At 31.2% G+C, this 23,645-nt stretch overlaps 1 non-coding gene across 1 annotated transcript; it reads left to right on the plus strand.

Moving 5' to 3' along the window:
- Window positions 1-6,429: 6,429 nt before the first annotated feature.
- On the plus strand, window positions 6,430-6,501 carry Smp_tRNA_01459_Pseudo_CGA.1.1. The gene has a single exon. It is a non-coding gene (tRNA).
- The last annotated feature ends 17,144 nt before the right edge of the window (window positions 6,502-23,645 follow it).

Raw genomic sequence — 23,645 nt, forward strand, 5'->3', positions numbered from 1 at the left:
AATGTATGTAGTATAAGTAGTCTACCAAGTCTGCTGTAACTATTAGATAAATAAAAGTAATACATACATCTTTTAAATAGAAAGATGGGATGTTAACTAACTTCTTTAAAGATTATGTTATGTAAAAAAGATGAACTGAAACCAAAAAGGAAAGATTCACGAGGAAGTAATAAGGGACTTTAATGTTTTCTTCCCAATATTATGTTGATATTCGTCATTTTGTATGATTACCACTAAATAGGATGCTCATTTTAATTATCTACATATACGAACAGATGAATAGTTAAATATATTTAAAACTCTTAAAACATGTTTACTCATCTTTTGTTTACTGAACTTATAATTCACAACAAAAAAATATGAAAAGTAAAGATGGATATTCATAACTATTATTTTGTGTTTTGATTTAACAGTTTTGATGAATAGAATGTTCTTACTGTCTCTCAACATTTTTGGTTTATTATTGAATAAATGGATATAGATTTATTTTCATAATTATTTAATTTGTAAATCTTAAATTAGTAATATTATTGTGTAGACTATAATGTATATCTCTCTTCTTCTTCTTTTTCCTCTTCTTCTCCCTCTACTTATTTGACATTTTAATATGTTTCTTCTATATTGAATGAACATAAAGTTAATCGAACATGTTGAATGATATATATTTATTGATAAGGTTTTTTGTTACCAACATCTTTATTGATAAAATCACAAATAAAGTAAATTTATTTTTATTTAATAATTTTATTGTTACAGCTGTTTTTTCATTGAAATTTAATGTCTGATAATTAGATTATAAAAAATTGAACTCAATATATTCATAGTTGAAAGCATGCGTCAACTGAAGGTAGACCACCATGGAAAACCTGGAAACACTGGACGGCCGTTTCGTCCCATTACGAGACTCCTCAGCAGTGCGCATCCACGATCCCGCCCCGCGAGATTCGAACCCAGGACCTAACAGTCTCGCGCCAGAGCACTTAAACGATTGACCACTGAACCGGCATCCAACGGTGTCAATGTCTAACTTCAACGAATCCACGAAATTGAGCGACCATTCACCAATGTCTTCAGTGAGTTGATATCTCCCAACAGACCTGGTTGAACTACACTGGTTACTGCTTCTCACAATATAATCTTATTGAATTTTAATTTTCTTATATTAATCAAAATATTTACAATTAATCGTTTCACCTTACTCAAAAATAATCCCATTATTCATTGTCTAGTTTTATAATTTCAAATATTTGGTTGATATAAGGCTAATTTAACTAGTGAAATTTCAAACCAGTTACTTTTATATTACCCAATTCTTCTTCCTCCTATCAATCGATAAAGTACGAGTTATTCAATCTAATAAAATTTAGCTAATCTCAATTTTTATCATAGGCATCATAAAATGAATGACATGTATGTTAGTATCTCAATATTAATAATCCGGACTCAAACATTAAATGTAATCAGACATTGTATGATAAAAGACACTGAATACGAATCGTAGCCTGCGGAATTAGTTCTCTGTTTTTCCAGACTATTCTGATCTGAACTAAAGTATTATACCTCATTTTTAATATATGTCGCTCCAGAGGAAATTAACACAAGTATGCAAAAGATTGAGGCTCTATACATTTATAATCGAACAAGCAATATTTCTAGACCTACACTTCTTTGAAAAAGTGTCCTACATGTCTTCAGTGAGTTGATATTTCCCAACAGACCTGGTTGAACTCCACTGGTCACTGTTTCTCACTAGAACTCCAGGAAATATCTCTTGCAGTCAGTCACTAGTGAGCATATGATTATAATCAGAAGGGGTTTTGTGGAGATTTCAGTATTTTCATAGTTGAAAGCATGAGTCAAATGAAGCTAGACCGCGAACTCAATATTCTTATTGTTGTTTTATTTTATTGATTATATATTAGAATTAATGTATTAATTGTATTTGACTAAATTTTAAATAATCTATTTATCATTTTGACTGGAATAGTAAATTTGCAAAATATTTAAACAAAACACTTAGATACATTTTTTTTCTTGTCTTTTTTATAAAAAAATTAGTAATTAAATCAATTCTCAATACAATTTAAATTATTGTAAGCAAAGATGGATAGTGGCTAGCAGTGGATAACGCCATAGCGTTTGAAGCGGACGGTACTGGGTTCGAGTCCCAGAGTGAACATCAACTCTGAGATGCAGGTACATCTAGCTGACGAGTCCCAAGAGGGACGAAACGCGCGTCCTGGATTCCACTGCTAGTCACTATCCATCTTTGCTTATAGATGTAATTTGTTTATCTTTATAAATTTTTTATTAATTTTAATGTGGTAATAAAATAAAAAAAATCTCGTTTGAATTACAATATACAAATGAATATTCATGTTACTTTTTTTTATTTATTTTCTTTTTTTTATAATATTTCATGTAATATAAAGAAAAATAAATAAAACATTGATTTATTTAGTTTTATACTTTATAAATTGGATTTAAAATTATTTTTTGTTTTGTTTTTAGTCTATAAACATTTTATGATTATATTTTTGTTTAAAACAATTGAAGTTGTTGTTTTAAACATTTATAAACTGTTATGATTAAAATTTATTAGAAATATGATTTACACTTGATTGATTTTTTAAAAAGTAATAAGTTTCTTTTCTTTAAGAATATTTTGTGATATGTAAAACGGGGAATAAGTGGATACTTTTGTTATTTTACAACATATTAAGACAATGAATGATTTAGTAAGTTGATAATGAAACATCGATTGATAAGATGACAGTTTGCCTAGTAACTGATTGTTATATATATATATATATGTATCTATGTGTATATCTCTATCTATCTATCTATCTATCTATATCTATATCTATATCTATCTATCTATCTATCTATCTATCTATATATATATATATAACACGAAGTTCAGCGAAGGGATCTCTTTTCAACGAATTTATTATCAAGCTGTACGATCGTATATATATATATATATATGAAAATGTTTTGTTAAAGTACTAATTTCGTGAGGAAATGTGGACACTAATAACCAAGATTATAATACTAGATTACGTAATATATATATATATATATATATTAAAATAAGCTTGTGTACTCAGGAAGACGTGACAAACCTTATTCCATTGTAAAAAAACATCATTTAAACGGAATTACAATAAAATGAATTTATCAAACATGTGAAATCATTCGGATCAGTTAAATGTTGATTCTTCAGTCTCGTACACCTGTTAATGAGAACTCATGTTTGGATAATAAAAGATTCGTTATTATATACTTTCACTATAATAGTACATTGAATATAGCAAGAAAAAGATAAGCGATCCGCTCAGTTGAATTTAAATGTTGGGTACTAGTTTAGTGTAGATCAATAATTAGTGTATAATGTGGTTATAAATGTCCCATATTAATATTAAAATGTCTAGATATAAGGATAAAATTTATAATTGACCAATTAGTGCTAGAAAGCTGTTTTGTTTCTGTTTAAGATTACTTGATAATGGTTCCATATTACGAAACAGAAGTCAAACCGTTCAAATCTTCTTAAAAATATCTAATTATGTGGTAACCATGTATTTAATGAATTATCTAAAGCTTTGGAGGATAATAGTGTCCGGGGTAGTTAATCAAGTTGGAAGTGAGATTACAATATAATGGTGAAGTTCGATGAGAATCACCATAATTTGACTGAAGTTTATGTGTACTATTAAAGGTTAGATATACATAAGCAGTTAAACAGGTTGTATTTAACAAGCTGATATTAAATATCTGAATTTATTATCTGAAAGCCTTTTGATTGTTTAGCGTATTGTCTAAAGAAAATTCGTACTACTAATCGTTTTCATCAATATATCATATATTTCGAAGATTTTCTTTTCCTTTCCTGTTTTAAACCCTTCTTACTACGTTGATCTGAAAGAGTCTGATTTATTTCCATTAATATTAAACTGTATCAGAAAATATTTTGTTTGTCCAAGACAAATTTCCAGTTGTGATTCAAGTTGTTTACATTTATAATCTTCAATCAACCTTGGAAGTAGAATCCCGATTTCATAGTAAAGATGACCTCAAAAAAGTAAGCGAAATAGTTTGTTTTAGATAAGTTTATGGAAGAAAAGAACAAAATATTTGTTATTCCCTGTTCTCATCAACTCCGTTTTAGTTTTTTCAAAGAAATCACTGGAAGAAAAGTATGATATAAAATTCTATTGATAACATTTAAAATTTGGGAGTTTATTAAAAGTTTAATTTAAATTACCATCAAACGTTGACAGAACCTAAATGTATTGCTTTTTAATAAACTTAAAATGGAAGTCGATAAACATCTACAACATTAGTAGCTAAAATTTTATATTTATGAAGTATAAGTTTTCAGGAGGTTGGCTGGAAATTTAGCTAAGTGATAATATGGTGATTGAGACATCTAGAATCAGGAGCACATGCAATCTAGTATTGTATAGTTCAGTTAGATGCTGCAGTTGTGCTAAGAAATTAGATTGTTTAATAAATTGAATCCTGAACGGATCAAAAGCTTAAAAATTAAATTAAATTTATTGCCAAATGGGGTTTGTGGGGATTGTAGTAACTTTTAGTGGTTGAACTCATGGGTCGATGTAAACTAGACAACCGTCGATAACATGGAAGCACTGAACAACCGTTTCATTTTAGTATGGGACTCCTCATGAGTGCGCATCTACGAACCTTAATTCTGATCCTAATCATCATGTTCTCACTAGTGACTGACTTTAAGATGGATTTCCTGGAGTTCTAGTGAGAAGCTGTGACCAGTGGAGTCCAATCTGTGTCAGGTAGAGACAGGTATTTACCTCAGACAATGGATGAATAGTTGAGCAAGATCATAGATTCGTACTCCTGAGGAGTCCCAAACTAGGACATATGGGCTGTTCAGTGCTTCCTAGTTTTCAATGATGGTCTATCTAACATCGATCCATGAATTAAACTATTAAAAATTTGTTTCCAACTACAACTAAGCATCATAATTTTTCGAAGTAATAACTTTACATTTAACTAGATGTTAAGGCTGTGCATTGACTCATTACGAGTTAGTTTATGGAAAAGTTGTTTCTAATCAACTTGTCATGAATATTGATATAAGCAGGAAAGAATTGACAATTAAAATCTTCAAACATATTTTGATGCAGCCATTTTGTTAATATCTAAAACTTTAAGCAATTATTAAGATAAAACTAATTAATTATAGTTTATGGTAAACGTTTTCCATTATCGTTCTCTTAGTCGAAAAAAAATCATTTTTCTTTTTCTTTTTGGTTACTATGTCTGCTTGTCTAAACACTGTTTTGATTAGCTTTCATCTAATCAGAATAACTGTAGAACTTGGTTTGTTTACAATAACAATAATCAGTGTTTGGCTATACTTTTTTCAAAAAATATTTTCTTTCTACCTCTTATTTTGATTCAGTATGTTTACCAAAAGTGTATTCAGCTTGCAACATTGAATGGATGTATGTATATACATAACATTTACTGTAAATCATATAACTAGATTCTAGTAAAAATGACATTGATAAGAAGATCTAAGGCGCCATACATTTGATCTCACAGAATGACCATAATCTCCACGTTTATTTAGTAAAGTAGACTTGTCAGTGAAATCATAGTACAACTGTATTGTAGTAGCTTAGCTTCTTTAATCCATCATCTAGATTACCGTTATAATATAAATCTCAGAGTTGTTTGAAATCAGAAGGCAATGAGATGCGACAGCTACAATTTATTAGCTGATAGCGCAGGTAACCAAGCTTGGAGAACATCGCGCAAACTTGAAGCAGAAAGGCGAATACGTATATAATATGGTGTGGGTTACTTATATCCACATAAGTAATATATAGTGATGGTCAGAAAGAGAATGTATTTCACTAGAAGATTGATAACAAAAGAATGGGGACGGAATGCAATTGGTATGAAAATCCATGAAAAATGAACTCAGAGATGATGGACTGATATTTGCACAAGGGACAGTCAGTATTGAGACAATTGATTATTAATTATCAGAAGCGGTTTTGTGGAGATTTAGTATTTTTTTTCATAGTTGAAAGCGTGAGTCAATTGAAGCTAGACCACGATGGAAAACCTGGAAACACTGGACGGCCGTTTCGTCCTATTATGGGACTCCCCTTCTGATAATTAATATAATCATATGCTCACTAGTGACTTCGAGAAGTATATTGAGGAGCTCTAGTGAGAAGCAGTGACCAGTGGAGTTCAAAACCACGTCTGTTGTGAGATAGGAACTCACTGAAGACAATTGGTGAATGGTTGCTCAACTTCGTGGATCAGTTGAAGTTAGACATTAACACCGTTGGATGCCAGCTCAGTGGTCTATCGGTTAAGGGCTTCGGCTCGAGACTGGTAGGTCCTGGGTTCGAATCTCGCGAGAGCGGGTTCGTGGATGCGCACTGCTGAGGAGTCTCGTAATGGGACGAAACGGCCGTCCAGTGTTTCCAGGTTTTCCATGGTGGTCTAGCTTCAATTGACTCACGCTTTCAACTATGAAAAAAATTGATTATTAGTTTGAAAACTAACTGTTCGCTGTATGGTTGTCAGATTTTAGTGAGATATTCTGTAAATTTGTGCTCAAAAACATTCGATTTTTCTTACTCGTCTTCTTGTTCACTACAATACGAGCAAATACATAGGCAAACCTATAGTCAAATTGCATAAGTGTACAGCAAGGCAAATCAAAAGCTCATAATATGGTTTGAGTACATATGTACATGAGGGGGAGGATGATTCATCGAGTGACATTTGAGCAATCAACATTTTAGCTCGAGTCTGTCATGTTCAAAGAAATGTGCCAATTGTTACTGTTCAAAAAACATAGTCTGTTAAGTAAGTTAATAAAAGGGCTTAACCAAAATTAACTATAATTGAAATTGGTTGTAGGATAGTTGCTATAGTAGCATTTTTGTAAATTTGATAAGCTACACTTATATTCTGGTATATTACGAATGAAACTTTATTATTGTTTACTAATGAGGACAATTTCATGTTTCTAATGAGTTAAAAAGGTAAGTGATGTTGCTGGGATAAACATCGAAACTATTTTGCTAAAACAAAAAGTTTATTTACCTGTCAGTATTAACTTAGTTGCATTTCAGCAACCAGTTTTTATAATCAATTTAATTTCCTAGCAATTCAGTTTCATGTAACCTAAAAGAAAATAAACGATTTCAAACCTTATCGAACCTTTGGGTTGATTAGTACGAGTAGATTAGTGTCAGGATGAACTGAAGACCTAAGAAATAAAACTAATGTGCCCAAACAAGAAAAAACTTACGTACAAAATTATGTTAAATTACAGTTTAGGAATGAGAAAGACAGGATATAATTTGCCATGCTGGCTGACTGGAATTATAAATCCTCGAATTGTTTGTGTGAAACATTCGCATTTCTCACACATCTCAGATCATCAATCTGTGTCAGTAATGAATGATTTGACTGTAGATTTTAGTCAATCTTATTTCTATTATAAGTATTGTAATTTAATAAGACCATGAACAGCTCGACATGAACAAGTGATTTTTTAATTCATTCATTTAACAACTAAGCCTACACATTAATATATATTTTTAATTTCTCAGTACTTCAACCAACTAAATCGAATCTACTGAAAAACTCATTCATTGATAAAGTTTAACTGGTTCAATATTCTACACTTCGCAGCCTTGTGTAACGATCATCTGTTTCGGTAGATTATTAAATTTTTAAAAATAAAATAACTGATAACAAAATTTCTTCCATCGAAACATTTGTTCCATTTTTTAGTTTAATTATTCTGTGGTGCTACTTATGTTGGTCGAAATAAGTAGTATGTAACACCAATGTGAAGTATAAAACCTGGCAGCAGAAGGCTATGAAAGTCGACTTGGAGAAAATAGAAAAGGAATAAGAAAAGAATTGTAAATTCGAAGAATCATACGGAAAGTGAAAGACAAATGTTGGAAATGAAGTATTTAATGTATGGTCCTTATATTTTACCAAGAGATTCGGTAATTCTGCGTCACAAATACAATCAGTTGTCCTCAACTGTGTTTTAGTTCATTACAATGCCACAATACACATTAAATCCATCTGATGATTAGTGTTTGAATTTATATCTTATGTTTATTCAAAGTTTCATCTAGAGTACATCTGATAATTATTAGTAAAAGTTAATTTTTCAAAACTTGTTTATCTAATTCAAACTAAAAATGAATTGTTTCACTTCCAAAATGTCACAGATTAAGATCAGTCTGGAAGCACTATCTTACAATTTAGGCATCAAACGTTTTACGGGTATAAGAAAATTAACAATGTTACACTGTTATCCTAATAAATTCTTCTGGGATTCCATTTCCACTATAGCATTATTCCTAATCAATTTATAACTTGACAGTAGAGCGTTTTCAAGAAAATATGTAACTGAATAGAATGACAAGTTATGAAGAATAGTATCTTGATATCCCTACATTATATATAGTTTAAAATATGAAATCTTGACATTTACTTTACCAGAGTGAAGTTTAAACATTTTTACATTTAGATAGTCAAATACTGAAATATGTTTTCTTGTTTCATGTCAAACAGAATGATGTTTTGACAAAGTAACCATTAAAATACTTCACAAAAATAAAAAATGTAGACACGTGTATATATCAGTGAATATAATAAATGATATTTATTAATCGGAATATATATTGAACAGCAATAGATTATTAAACCTGAAGTTTCAGTCAATTTTCTGTAAAGGTATTTGTTCAACGAAAAACGCTTAGATTGAACGATTGTGTCTAGATGAAGTTTTATGTTGTAAGTTATATGCAGAAAATGCAGGTTGACAGGAAACGCCTTTAACTGTAGAAGCTTTAAAGTTTATGGTCAACAGGCATGATGACGTATATTTCGAGGTTTCTAATAAGGAATCTTCTTTGAGAAAAGTGAACTACTTATTAACAAACAAATCAAATTGTCTTTTATATCGTTTGAAGTATATAATTTCCTGAATAAATTAAACTGCAGTATTAGTAGCAAACTTAATAGATATTTAAAGTAACTATGTTTCACTGGGTTTTAATCAACCTCTTGCTAACTTTATGTCCCGAAAATTCTGAACAGAATCCTAAACAGTTTCTGGTGACAATCTCAATGAGTAGCTAAAACGCGGAGGCATTTAACATATTCTTGTTGATATTTACTTCGACAATGGGATTACTAACCTATATTTTCATTGAATGATATATTGAATTTATGCTAATTTGTTTACTGATCTCTGACTGGTATGAACAATCCCTAAATATATTTTGTATCCTGATAGACCAAGATATTATAAATTACTAACAGACCGTAACATTTTATTCTAAAGACATTATGAATTGTAAATCTTAACTTAGTTGTTAATGTAAGCAAAGATGGATAATGGCTAGCAGTGGAATCCAGGACGCGTGTTTCGTCCATCGCACAAGCAAGTGGCTATCAGGGCTCAGTGGCCGAGTAAATAACGCGATGGCGTTTGAAGCGAAAGGTACTGGGTTCGAGTCCCAGAGTGAACATCAACTCTGAGATTCAGGTACATCCAGCTGACGAGTCCCAAATAGGACGAAACATGCGTCCTGGATTCCACTGCTAGCCACTATCCATCTTTGCTCACAATGCTTGTGAATTTAGGCTATATCGAGGCAATACACATAGTATGCACGTATGCCAATTAGAGACTGACCAGTTGCAGTCCTAACACATTGATGGGAAGATTCAAACAAACAATATTAAATGAATTTAGTTGTTAATGGTTCTGTCAAAGGATATACAAGATAGAAAACATTTTATCTACCGTGATTTTATATGCTTTTCTACAAGTTGTTGAGTGGATTGGACTGCTGATATGCATAATTAGTTGGTTTTATAAAGATCAAATGTTTCTCAGAATATTGTTATAAGGTTAGAAAATGTTTACTTTAGAGAATGAACCAAATTTACATAAACATTAAGTCCGACTAATTTTTTATTTAATCAAACGATGGTGCCGAAAATTTTTTAACGATTTTTTTCCTGAAGTCCTAATGAACATAAATAATGAACATAAGTATCCAAAAATACTGTTTACTGCTTGATAGAGAGCAATTCATAAAATAAATTATAATTTGCACTGACATAAATATAATGGATGAGGGCACATTATTGCAAAAAGTACTAGAAAGTGAGTATAACTAACTATGCACTGATTCTTTCAATTCAAAGACTATGAATAGTTTAATTTAAGTAAAATCGAATCTCAAGCTCAAATCTTTCATGAAAATTACACCTCAGTCTTCTCTAAAATCTGAACTTTCTAACACTTATAATTAAAATAGAGTGGTTAACTAACAGATTATTTGTAGTTTATATCAAGAATTACGTTAGTTCATATATTATTAAGGCTACTAGTTATACTTCAAAGGTAATAATGTTAAAAATTTTTACTTAAAGACATCATTTAATTAAATGTGTTACTAGATTAAATGATGTTTAATTGCCGTAGAATTCCGTTGTGATCTGTAATATTACGTCAATGAAAAAGTTGTTGCTACCCAAACTATTACCTTGGGGTGAACATTCTACCCAATAGTTTTGTTAATGCAATGTGTCAATGAACTTATATCTACAAATAAAGATAATGAAAACGTTCTGTAAAATCATTGAAAAAAGATTCCTCATTTTTAATGAGATTCTTTCTATTAGAATGAATGTTGTTGCTTTTCTTTGATTCATCTACTATCACAAAGAAAACATTGTATCCTGTAACTGATTTTATAAATAATGAAATAATCTTGATTAGTTTAAATCATCACTGAAAGATTATTCTATGAAATGAGGATAATTTATTGTGGCTCAGTGATCTGACTCCATTTGAATTGTGTAAATAATTGTTATTGAAATATACATGTCCCCATTCCTCGCATATGTTTATCATGGACTTAGATCGCGTTGGTGATTAACGGAATTAAATAAGTCAAATACGAAAATGGATTTTTAAATACCCATATTTCGTACAATCGTTGATCGGAAAGCAAAGCAAAACAAAACGACGCGCGATGGAGAAGGCGAGTTAGTCAACTCAGTTTAATCAAGCGTGAATCAATATTTATAGTCAGACCAAAAATAAGTTCCAGGTACATAATGAGTAAGGTAAGTAATTAGTCCACAAACGACCACATAAAAAGCAGTCCGCATTAATAAGCGAATAAATGACAGGGTAAAAACGTGGCTTGAGAAGAATGAATGGATTAATCTGTTCAGAGGTTAGAATAACCTAAGTGGGTTTGGCAGAGTACTGTGGTGTGGGTGGTTACATCTACATAAGTAGTATATGATGGTGGTCAGGCAGAGAATATATTTCACTAGAAGATCAATAACAAAAGAACAGGGACGGAATGAAATTGGTATGAAAATGCATGAAAAATGAAATTAGAGACAATGGACTGACATTTGCAGAAGGAACAGTCAGCATTGAGACGATTGATTAATAGTTTAAAAATTAACCATTTGCTGCATGGCTGTCAGATTTTAGTGAGATATTCTGTAAATCTGTGCTCAAAAACATTCGATTGTTCTCATTCATCTTCCTGTTCACTTCAGTACCAACCTCTACAAAGTCACTTACTGGAATGTTATTTAGGAAACTAACAGTAAAACTTGAAATCATTATCATTTACTAACCAACGTAATAATTTCCTTCTATATTATAAAAACTAAGACATATAACAGTAGAAAAAAACTTTTATTTGCCAGATAAACTACCATGTTGTTGCGAGGGGAAGATTATTAAATATTTTTAAACAAACTAACAAATTCATTCAACTTTAGTTGACAATACATAATTTCTATGAACTGATGAATAATTTAAATAAACTGTTTCTATTTAGTTACATAATAAATTGGTTTTTAATTACTTTTAAACCTTTCTTATAAAAGTATATTATTTGACTAGAATGAAATAACTCGCTTTACTGATCAATTGTTCTGCTTTGTGACATTCATTCATTGGAAGTTATTGGGTTTATTGTCACTTAACATTACTAGACAATTGTTCATACTAGTTCAGATGATCTACTCAACCATGTAACGTTTTTTTCTATTTCATGACATATTTACATATTAATTCACCTACATCAATATATTTTATAAACTTTTGGATGTATATTGTTACTACATGAAAACTGCATAGAAGTAAATGTCGTATATTTTAGTTTATCTTCAGATTCAACAGTGTCTCAATTGGGTATTTTTTAATTCATAAATCATCACTCATAATTTGATTAAATGTATGCAATACATTTTAAACTACATAATCTTGAGATGGTGAAGATTTGTACCCCAGGTGGATGTCTACATGCATGCATATGAACAAATGTGGACACACATTCTACTGGAAAAATGTTGAGATATTGGTTAAAGGCGATCCTAAAAACACCAGAGAATTTCTAGAAGCTTGGCACTTAGGTTTATCAGCAATCAACAAATACATTGAAATAGATCCAATCAATCAACCAATCGGAAAAATCATGGACGAATATAGGACCAATAATCAAATCAACGGGAGATACAATCAAAATAAGAAGTGAACAATGACAGGTTAATGACCAACAATAACCAATCAAGATCGAGGTCGACAGGATAAGCTGAGTCATATGTAGAGAAATCCGAACACTTCGCTTTTCCCTGAAGTTTGTGCTGTTGATATCGTTCAGAAGAACAATGAAAGCTTCACGATCGAACCATTCAGCTCAGAAAACAAAACTTCACTTAAAGTAAATCATCTGAATTCTGTTTATCTGATTATCTTCAAAGATATTTTTTTCTTTCAAACCGTGACACATTTATGATCAGAGGAAAAGTGGCTGTTTAAAATGACAAAGATGATTTAAGCAGAATAGCATGAATTTGTTTTACTTTGTTAGTTTATTATTATTATCATTATTTTTATTATTATTAATGGCTTTATTCAATATTATAATCTGATACAATATAGAAATCTCAGCACGAGTTATTTCAGCAAGTTTTTTACCAAAAAAAACAAAAAAAACCCAAGAAAAACAAAAAAAAACAGAAAAGGGATGAAAAAGGTTTAAGAAAAACTGAGTTTATACAAATTATCAAATTTGAAACATGCTTAAGAAGACAGGTTATTTACTAGGTCAACTCTAACAGCCTGTTCGTCACAAAGTAAATTTGCTAAGTAAGGTATTACAGGACTTTTATAGACTTGTTTCCGTGTATGGATTTTAATGTATTTACGTCTCGTTCTACCAGAAGATATACAAAGAGAAAGATATGAATGAAGCGGATGGTTAGTATCTGATAAGATAACACCTGCCAAGAGTTTGCAAGACTTAAGATGTCTATCCACAAGCATATTAATAATGACTTCAAAAGATTCACCACATACCTTGCAAACCGCCTTCAGCACTCTACGCAAAACAGCAAAGTCTTTTCTCAAAAGCCCAGGAAAGAATAATGGAGAACAATATAGAATAATAGGTAATATGCAGGAATTTACAAATTGTAAGAGTAAATGGCGAGTAATCCCAAAAGCATGCAGCCTCTTTATGTAGTGTGTCAAACGGTAAACTTTTTTCGATAAGAGTAAAACATGAGAAGACCAAGAAAGATCAGAGGAAAAAATGACACCAAGATATTTGACCTTTGACACTGTGTTTATTAAGGAGTCAACAGTGGCACAAGCATTATGGGATCCCAAAATAGAGTGTAGGTTCTGTCCATGTCTCAAGCTAAAATTAACAGCTTGACATTTAGATGGATTGAGTAAGAGACCATTACCAACAGACCACCTTTCAATACGAGATAAAAACTCATTCATGTAAGGAGGTAGAAATCGGCATACATACAGTGAGGTTGTCCGCATATTTTACAAAAGTGTTTTCTGTGGAAGATGGCAGATCATGCAGAAAAAAAGAGAAGAGTAGAGGTGAAAGAACAGCTCCTTGTGGCACACCTACAGTAGGTAGTAGAGATGTTGAACACTTTCCTTCAAATACAGTGTACTGTTCTCTTCCAAAAAGGTAGGAACATAACCAATTGGTTATCCAGCTGTCAGTGTCGACGCTGATCAGCTTGTTAAGTAAGAGGTGTCTTGGAATAGAATAAAAGCAGAAGTAAAGTCCAGGAAAGCGCATCCAACATACTTCTTACCCTTTTCCAACCCGAACACTATATTGTGATGCAGAACAGCAACGGCATCTAATGTGCTTCTTTTGCATTTGTAAGCAAACTGATATGGATCACAGTGCTCTTTTATTGCAGGTTGAAGTGGTTGTATCAGTAATTTTTCCATTATTTTGAGGAAAGGTGAAGTTATTGCAATGGGTCTAAGTTTCACATTTTTATCACCAGAAGCTTTCTTTGGTATAAGGATTATCTTTATCTTTCTCCACATTTTCGGTAAGACATTAGTTGAGAAGGATCTGTTAAAGATATTCGTTAACGGATAACATAAAACATCAGCACATTTTTTAAAAAGGAGGTTTGGGATACCATCAGGTCCTAAACATTGGGATGAATTAAGTGACTGGAGACATTTTCGGACATCATTTTCAGTGAAACTGGAAACACAATTATTCTTCAGACCCTTGGATATAGGGAGCATTATGTCAGATGACTGACGTATAAAGGACTTATTTAAGTCACAAACATTCAGCTGGTTATCGCTTCTAGTCTTCCTGTTCCCTGTAATTTCTTTAAAGAGTTTCCACATACTTGGAGAGCTTTTACAAGATAGGAGTTTTTGAGTAAACACAGAGTTGAGACGTCTAATCTCTTGGTTTATTTGACCATTTAACTTACGAACTTCAATGGTATTTTTCTCCTTGTACATCCTTTCTTTTACCCTCCGTAGTCGTTTTAGTTGTGGAGATGTAAGTCGATCAAAACTTAAAAAGAAGGTTTCGGTAGGACAGCAAATATCAAAACAGAACTTAAGATAACAGGTGATAACATCAGTTGTGTTTTCTATTGAGTCATCTGTAAATAATTCCCAGTTGGTCGTACGAAACATGTTTTTTAGATTTTGTAAATTTTCTTCTGAGTAATTCCTGTATATTACTTTTTTGGTATGGTGTATGTGTGTACTCTTTCCATGTTTACCATATACTTTAGGCAGAACACGAATTATACAGTGATCCGAGCTAGACAATGGAGCACGTTTGCGAGTCACATAGGTACCCACATCATTAATGAAAACCAAGTCTAGATGAGCATTCAAACGAGAAGGAAAATCTACTACATTTAGGTGACCTAGTGATGTAAGGAAGCTACAGTCACATGAATTGAAATCACCACATACAATTGAAAGTGAATCACTGAAGGCAGTAACGGCGAATTCAGTAAATTTATCAGCGAAGACAGATAGCGCAGATGATGTGCAGTCTGGAGTCATGTAGATATTGGTAACATAAATATATTTGTATTTATTTAGGTGTTTTGGACGGCACCTTAAAGTTAGACAGTCAATAAAGTCATTTGAAAACTTGAAACAGGCAAAAGTAGATCGACATCAGTTAACGTTCACAAAAGTAGCTACTCCGCCACCACAGGTCTTTTTATTGTTTGATCGATCCTGACGATAGATATTAAAATCACGTAATGATACTAAGCAATCATCCTGTAAGTCAGTTAACCAAGATTCTTGAATTGTGATGACACCACAATTACGATACATGTTTTGACTTAGCAGAAATTGGAGATAGTCCACCTTGCTAATTAGTGATCGACAGTTAGAGTTAAGCAGCTCGGGAATCGACATTTGATTAATGTTTATTCTCTTTAAAGCATATTGCCAACCACCACGATGTCTCTTATTGTACTTGTTCATAATTTTTGCAGCGAAAGGACGTAAGCTTTTCATAAACGCGCCTGTATAGGTTATGCGATTAATAAAAATAGTGATAAGTTAAAAAATTGAAAAAACCCGGATAACTTGTTGAAATATTTAGATGGCAGAAACAGGTAGCCCAGGTATTCAAGCAGGCCGCCTACTCAAAAAACCAACTATGTTTGTAAATTAAAATTATAAGATAACTTGAAAATACTAACAAAAATAGATTTCACCAGAAGACATTGTGAATATTGTGTCAGCATAATATAGCAATGATTAAGATAAAGTGAAGAGATTGAATAAAAATATTGTAGAACCCCATTGTATTCAGAAGAATATTGGCGATATTGAGAGTGGCAAACACCGAAAGGGTGTAAGTATGCAGTCAAGAAATGGAATAAACAATAATGTCACGGAAAATAAAATAGAATGAGTAAAGTTAATTTATAGTAAAAAAGTAAGAATTGTTGATTTAAAAGTAGGTCGAATAAAGAATAGGATGAAATAAGCAGATGAGTGGAAAAGCTCAAAAAATATGATATTATGAAATATAATCCATGTTTCAAAGGCAGTGAAAGGACAGCAATTGTTTCCTTTTGAACTTATCAGTTGGAATTTCGACTCTTCGTAGGAGTAATTACAACAAACTTTGTCAAATTTCTAAAGGTGTCTAGAAATTATCCCGTTTTCATTTTACATGAACACCAACTACCTGTGAAATGCAGTGATAAATATTCACTTATATCAGTGCACGTGAAGAATAATGAAAACACGAAGTCGATTCAATTTATCAATCAAACAGGAAAATCCTGGACAAATGTAGGATCGAAATCAAGTTGAAGGGGTAGACAATCGAAATGAATGTATAGACAACGATAGGTTAATGTCCGACAGTAACCAAGCAAAATGAAGGTTGATAGTACAAACTGTCTGACATATGTGGAGAAATTCGAATAGCTCACTTCTACATGAAGTTTGTACTGATATTGCTAATGAGAAGAACAATGGAAGCTCCATGATTTAACCACTCAGCTCAGAGAACGAAACCCCATCAAATTTTTCTCAAGGTTCCTACTTATATCAGGAAAAGACTTTTTGAGACATATCTAAAGTTAGCTCCTTTTCTTTGGATCAGTTTGACTGTTTTTATAGGTATGTGTAAAGAAACAACTAAAACTAACATAAAAGAAGTACATATCTACTGCTGATTAGTTACCGAACTTGTTTTTTTTTCAGAATTATTAGTTTGATGGTAGTATAGGCACTAGTGAATCGATTGTTAAGTTTTCTAGTGACTGGGTCTGTGAAGTCATACTTCTTAAAAGTTGAGATAGATAAAGGTGTGTTTTTAATTCACTTCAGCTGTGATAAACGACTTTTGAGAACCTAATGACATAAAGTAAGTTGGTATTATTGTGCTGAAATCTTTGTTCTTGCATTTTTTGATTGTGAATTAAGTGTCTGAGTTATTTGTTCAAACTTTTAAATATGTTTAAAATCTTGGTATAAAGGGTGAAATTTCCATTCGATAATCGATTTTAAACTCATAAATGAACTTATATTCATTCCTTGTTTTCTGCAAAATATTCTATTTATCTATTACTTACCAAGTTTTGAAGTTTTCAGTATTTGGAAACCTGTAACTTCAAAAATAAATAAAAAGTATAAATGATCAGCGTTAATTTGTCATTAGATGCTTGTTTTCTTGTCATTGCCTTGAATCTTTCAAAAGTATCTGCTTAATACATCAGATTTTCTTTTGTTTAACTTGTTAAATAATTTCAACAAAGGATAGTTACTATAACTGTCTAAACGCTAATCTCACAATTTTGATCATATTCATGATATACTCTTCCTACATTGTAATTTATGTATTTATTCATAACTTAATACAAACTTTATTGTCAAAACTGATGTTATTCAATAAGACAAAAAAACAGCTTTTCATTTTGATGTCCGATTTGCTACAGACTTACATTCTGAATTGAATACAAATTAATTCTGTCAATTTCACTGATTCCAATCCTTGACTGGCGGACATCATTTGTTTGTTTTGTCTTGTTGATGTAAAGAAAGTCAAAATATGCATTGTGGATTGTAATATCATTTTTTTTTAAATTCATTATTTTTTTTTCTTAATGTATAGTGTGAAATGTCAATTCGCTTTACTTTGGATTTGTCTAAGATTATTTACATTATTATGATAAAGTTTATTTTATTAATTGTCAAGTCATTTTTTTAAGGAATAAGAAAAACAATAAATTTCTATGATTTCGGCTTTCGGTAATATTCAATATTAAATCTGTCATTTGGATGATATGTAGTAAATTTATGGGTAAATTTGTATTCGTTTTTCATCTATAAAGAACTAATGTTTACCCTGGTTTGATAGGATGAAAAAAATATTTGATTGCTTAAAGGTAAATGACTGGGAGATATTGTGAGTTACATAAGAAGGGCTAAGAATACAAGTAATGTAATAGTTGCTACCGAAAGTAAGAATCAAATTTTAATAATCACGTTATTAAACAAATGACGATCAGTACTTGAAATATTAAAATAATTCAAAAACGTCTTTCTAAGTAAGAATAAAGGTAAGTTTTCAAACCCTGGAGCTCCTCTTGGGCTACTGCCGGTCCCAAGCCCAGACAAAGGGGGAGGATTGGGCATGGGGTTAGCGATCCCATCCTGTAGAAAACTAATTCGCTAAAAAAACGCTAACTAGAAAAAATAATTCAAATCAATTCGAAGTTTTTTATATATTACTAAATCCTGCTTTCCTCGACAAAAAGTTGACTTAACCATCTATACGAATTAAATTGTTTACCCATATCGCATATCATTTACACAGATATAAACTAAAGTCTTCTTTTTCTCATTGCAAATATCACATTTTTCACACTCATTTACATACCCACAAACATATAAGATTGTCTCAAAAAATATCACTTTGACCAGAGTGACATAACCTTGATTTGATCAGACATATTTTTTGATTACATTGTTACTCTGTACTGTTTAGACTTCTGTGAGTGTAATTTGTTCGTTTTTGTTTAATGTAAAAAAGCAGCCTACATTAAGTTGCAAAGTAAGAGAGATGAAATTTCAGTCCTAACCAAGATACCATAAATACATTACTAATTTTATTCATAACAAACTATACGCAATGCTCAGTTTGCTTGAAATTATTAAACAAACGTTAGTCACGAAGCCTATTAGGCCTTTTAATTTGTTGCGATAGCAATAAAATGCATACGTCCAAAATACAGCAATTGATTAAACAGCGTATCAATATTTTCAGCACAATCACCTAATTTGTTTATAGCTGACTAAATCTGAATTTTACATGCAAAACTTTGAAGCAATTACAAAAAATTAGTGATGAAAGTTTTAATTCATTTATCCGAGTTTCAAATTGTTCGGATGATCAGTAAAAGCTTCAGTAGCTTATCGTAAACTGTATTAAAATAATGCAAATTTGTCTTTCATTATTAGTATTAAACAGAGATGAGCGGTGTTATCCGCTCGTAGAGTACAGAGACATTATTTAATGCACATTAGTTACGATGCAACTATTCAAGGGTTAGAATTTCATTGAATACAGTAATTTACTTGTAATAAAACTCAGGCTTTTGTTATTTTATTTATAAACATTTTAAATTAATTATAATATACATAATGTAAACTACTGGATGACCTTAATAGCTTGGCTGGTTCTAGCCAATTATAAGGCATCAAGTTTAAACTAACAAATTAAACCTGATCTTAGAAACTAATTTAACACTTTCATCAAAAGTCTTCGTATATTAGTGTTAAAATGTGTGAAAAAGGTTATTGTACGCAAATGTTTTAACTTTTCTCGTGACGTTCTTCACCGGAAGAATTAAATTCATATAATTTACTCGGAATTTTATTGTCATTTAAAGTTAAAATATATCTACGTTTAGGGTTTGTTATAAAGTATCATATGGTTTTTTTATATTGGACGTATTCACTCTTGTAGCTTAGACGCCTTTCCAACTATTATCAGTGTACAAAACACTACTATAGTGATTAAATTCTCTATATTTTAGTAAAAAGGGACTTGATCCATTCTGAAAGCTTACGGAAGATGAAATTAAACATAGAAGACATCGTATAAGAAGTTTGGTATCTTAGAGCTAGATGGTTAATAATGATTAGCTTATAAAGTTCATTAAAATAAATATTAAACATACGAGGGGTAATTAATAAGCCATGAGTGGACAGAACTAGAGTATATATATTGATCTTGAATTTAAGAGACATTGTAGGGAAAACCTTTGGGAAAAATATTTACACAGCTTTACTAAGAGTACTATGCACTAGTCGTTCTTTAGTATTCACCTGCATTAAGGATGAAATAACTCCTTTGACAGATTTGATAAAGACTGATTTATTCCCTTGTTGATACAAATTTAGGTACATAAACCGTTTATTGAAGAACATTTCTTGATACTTGAGAGAACACCTGGTAGTATGGGTTAGAAGGGACAACATAAAAAAATAAAGCCAATTATTCTGCAACTTGTAGTCGAATATGATCACTTAGTAAAAGCCTAATCATTCAACACCATTTATCTGATAACATTAAACCTTCAGAATGCTGTAACTACATGTCTTTGTATTGTAGAACCAATGAAGATATAAAATAAAACCACTTTTTGTTAGTTAACGTGGAATCACATAATAAAATAACTAACTAAACAAACTCACCTGGATATACTTGATCACTTGTATATTGAATTACATAACTGGTAAGTCAATAACAGTTCTATCTCTTTTAAACTAATCTCAGTGTATAATTTATTTTACAAAAATATTAACATATTCAGCATATCGTTATCAAAAAATTGATTATATGGTTTATTTTACATGTTATTTGTACTATTACCCTTATACAAGATAATATAACTGTCATTCAAACAATAAACATATACATACCAAATTAATACAACTATCAAAACTAATCAAATATAATATTGAAAGTTTACAATGCTTATGAATTAAGGCTATATCGAGGCAATACGCACAGTATGCACATATATGCCAATAAGAGACTGGCCAGTTGCAGTCTTAAACATCAATGGGAAGATTCAAACAAACAATATTAAATGAATTTAAAGTTTATTATGTTATTCAATAATTCTTACTATCTATATTATGTAACACATCGTATTACATTTTAGGATATGACAACATTTAAACAAGAATGTTTACTTTATAATTGTTTATTAATAAGGAAAAGAAATCATAGCGTATAATACTATACCATAGTTTTGTATCAAGCAGAAAAACAAAATAATAAAAGAGAAAATGAAGATAAGTAACAACAATAGTGTTCACTTTATTTTATATTTATGTTACATCAAAATAAAAAGAACAAAACAAATTGAATTGTTAAGATTGAAAATTGATTAAAAGTAAAACAAAAAAGAAGAAGAAAATCTGTTTTGTTTTTATTTTATTCAATTCAAAAGTAACAAAAATTATTTGTTATATTATTAGATAATCTTTAAGAGATTACATTTTAGTTAATAGGTAAATAAAACTTCGTGGATTGGTTAGAGTTAGACATAAACACCATCGGATGCCGGCTCAGTGGTCTAGAGGTTAAGTACTCTGGCGCGAGACTGGTAGGTCCTGGGTTTGAATCTCGTGAGGCGGGATCGTGGATGCGCACTGATGAGGAGTCCCACAGTAGAACGTCCAGTGCTTCCAGGTTTTTCATGGTGGTCTAGCTTCAATTGACTCTTGCTTTCACCTATGAAAACACTAAATCTTCACAAAACCCTTTCAGACTGTTAGTATATTAACTTTTAGTGAAAGAAATTGTGACATATCTGAAATCCTACTTTAATAGATGATATTACTTAAATATAAACGTAAGTAATGATTAAAACATTATTTTATGCTAGATTCATCTTTGTATTTATGAACTGATTAAAATGTAATCACAGAATTTGTTTGAATTAGGGTATTGTTACTGACTTAGTATAAAAGATTTGTTTAGTTTTGCTATGTGTTTTATGTGAATGTTTAAGAAAGGTGGTAGAAATCTTTACAAAACGTTTTGCAATATCATGTAAGTTAGAGGAACAGGATGGTGTGATGCGGGTTGCTTACATTCACATAAGTAGTATGTGACGATGGTTAGGCAGAGAATGTATTTCATTAGAAGATCAATAATGAAAGAACGGACACGAAATGCAATTGGTATGAAAATGTATGAACAATAATAATCGGTTGTCCTCACCTGTGTTCTCATTCACTACAATGGTATATAAAAACTTCATAAATTCAGGTTTTACACTAGATCTTCAGGAGACAGTTAAATATCTCAGTCTAATTTGGGGTTCTTCAATAGTTAACTAAGTTTGTATCACATAATAGAATAAAATTGACTTATCACTCTTGTAGAGCTACTTGAATAAGTTTATTTACTGATGGGATAAATACAAAGATTATTTAACTTACGTTGTAACAACCACATTATATTACAAATCATATTTAGTGTTTTAATGAATTACTCTTCACGTACCTATAAATCAAAGATTATTTGACTGGCTTTTGTATACAGTTGCCAAACATTAGTGAAAAGCTGTAACACCTAAAATACATGGGTAGCAACTGGTATTTAGTGCTTATTAACTTCACTTATGCAGTAGTGAAAAGTAACAACACAATAATTGTGTTCTGCTCTACTTTCAGTCAATTTTCCATGATTATGGAAATGATACTTCTAACCATTGGAAGCTGTACCAAAATTTTTGAATCCAATAGATCTTGGATAATCTGCATATTTTATTTATGATTTCATTCACGATCTTTGTGGATGACTGATTTTTATAAATCTTACAGTAATTCACACTTCAATAGTTTAGAAGTGATCTAGTAAATGGTCAACCAATATTTAAGAACTAAAATATTTTGTGAACAGCATTACTATAGAGAACTTTTACTAACAAATTTAATCCATCAATTAGCTGTTAGGCCCTGTCTTCATTCCAGCTCAAACAGTATTAGCATAAAGAAAAACTTCTTAGTTCTGTTATGGAAGAGATGTGAATAGTTTTAAGATAAAGTACTTTACTAGGCATACCATGTAAATCGATGTCCTATTCTTGGCGTTGGATATTCAACGGTATGCTTTGACGTTGAATGTAAAAATTACGAATGAAAATTAACTATTGAAACGGATTTGCGAATCAAATCAACATATGAAAGGGTTTACTTTAGTTACATAAATCGTGCAATTCACAGTTTTATCTCAGGTTTTGTTTAATTGTTCAATTATAACAAATCTCTAAACTTCCAATCAGCAGTAATTCAGTGAATATCAGAATCATACAAAACTGAAAAGTGAACAGTCTTAATCTCTCCTTTAAACTGTACAGAGATTATTGTTTTTAGAAACGTCAAATGTTGTATGCAATAAATTGAAACATTCAAATGTGTACTTTTTTGCAACAATTTTTCTGTTATAAGCAGAGATGGATAGTAGCTAGCAGTGAAATCCAGGACGCACGTTTCGTCCCATTTCAGGCTCGTCAGCTGGATGTACAAGCAAGTGGCTATCAGGACTCAGTGGCCGAGTGGATAACGCAATGGCGTTTGAAGCGAGGGTACTGGGTTCGAGTCCCAGAGTGAACATCAACTCTGAGATGCAGGTACATCCAGCTGACGGGTCCCAAATAGGACGAAACGGATTCCACTGCTAGCCACTATCCAT

The sequence above is a fragment of the Schistosoma mansoni genome, chromosome 3, assembly GCF_000237925.1.
Source record: "Schistosoma mansoni strain Puerto Rico chromosome 3, complete genome".
Taxonomy (NCBI): Eukaryota; Metazoa; Platyhelminthes; class Trematoda; order Strigeidida; family Schistosomatidae; genus Schistosoma; species Schistosoma mansoni.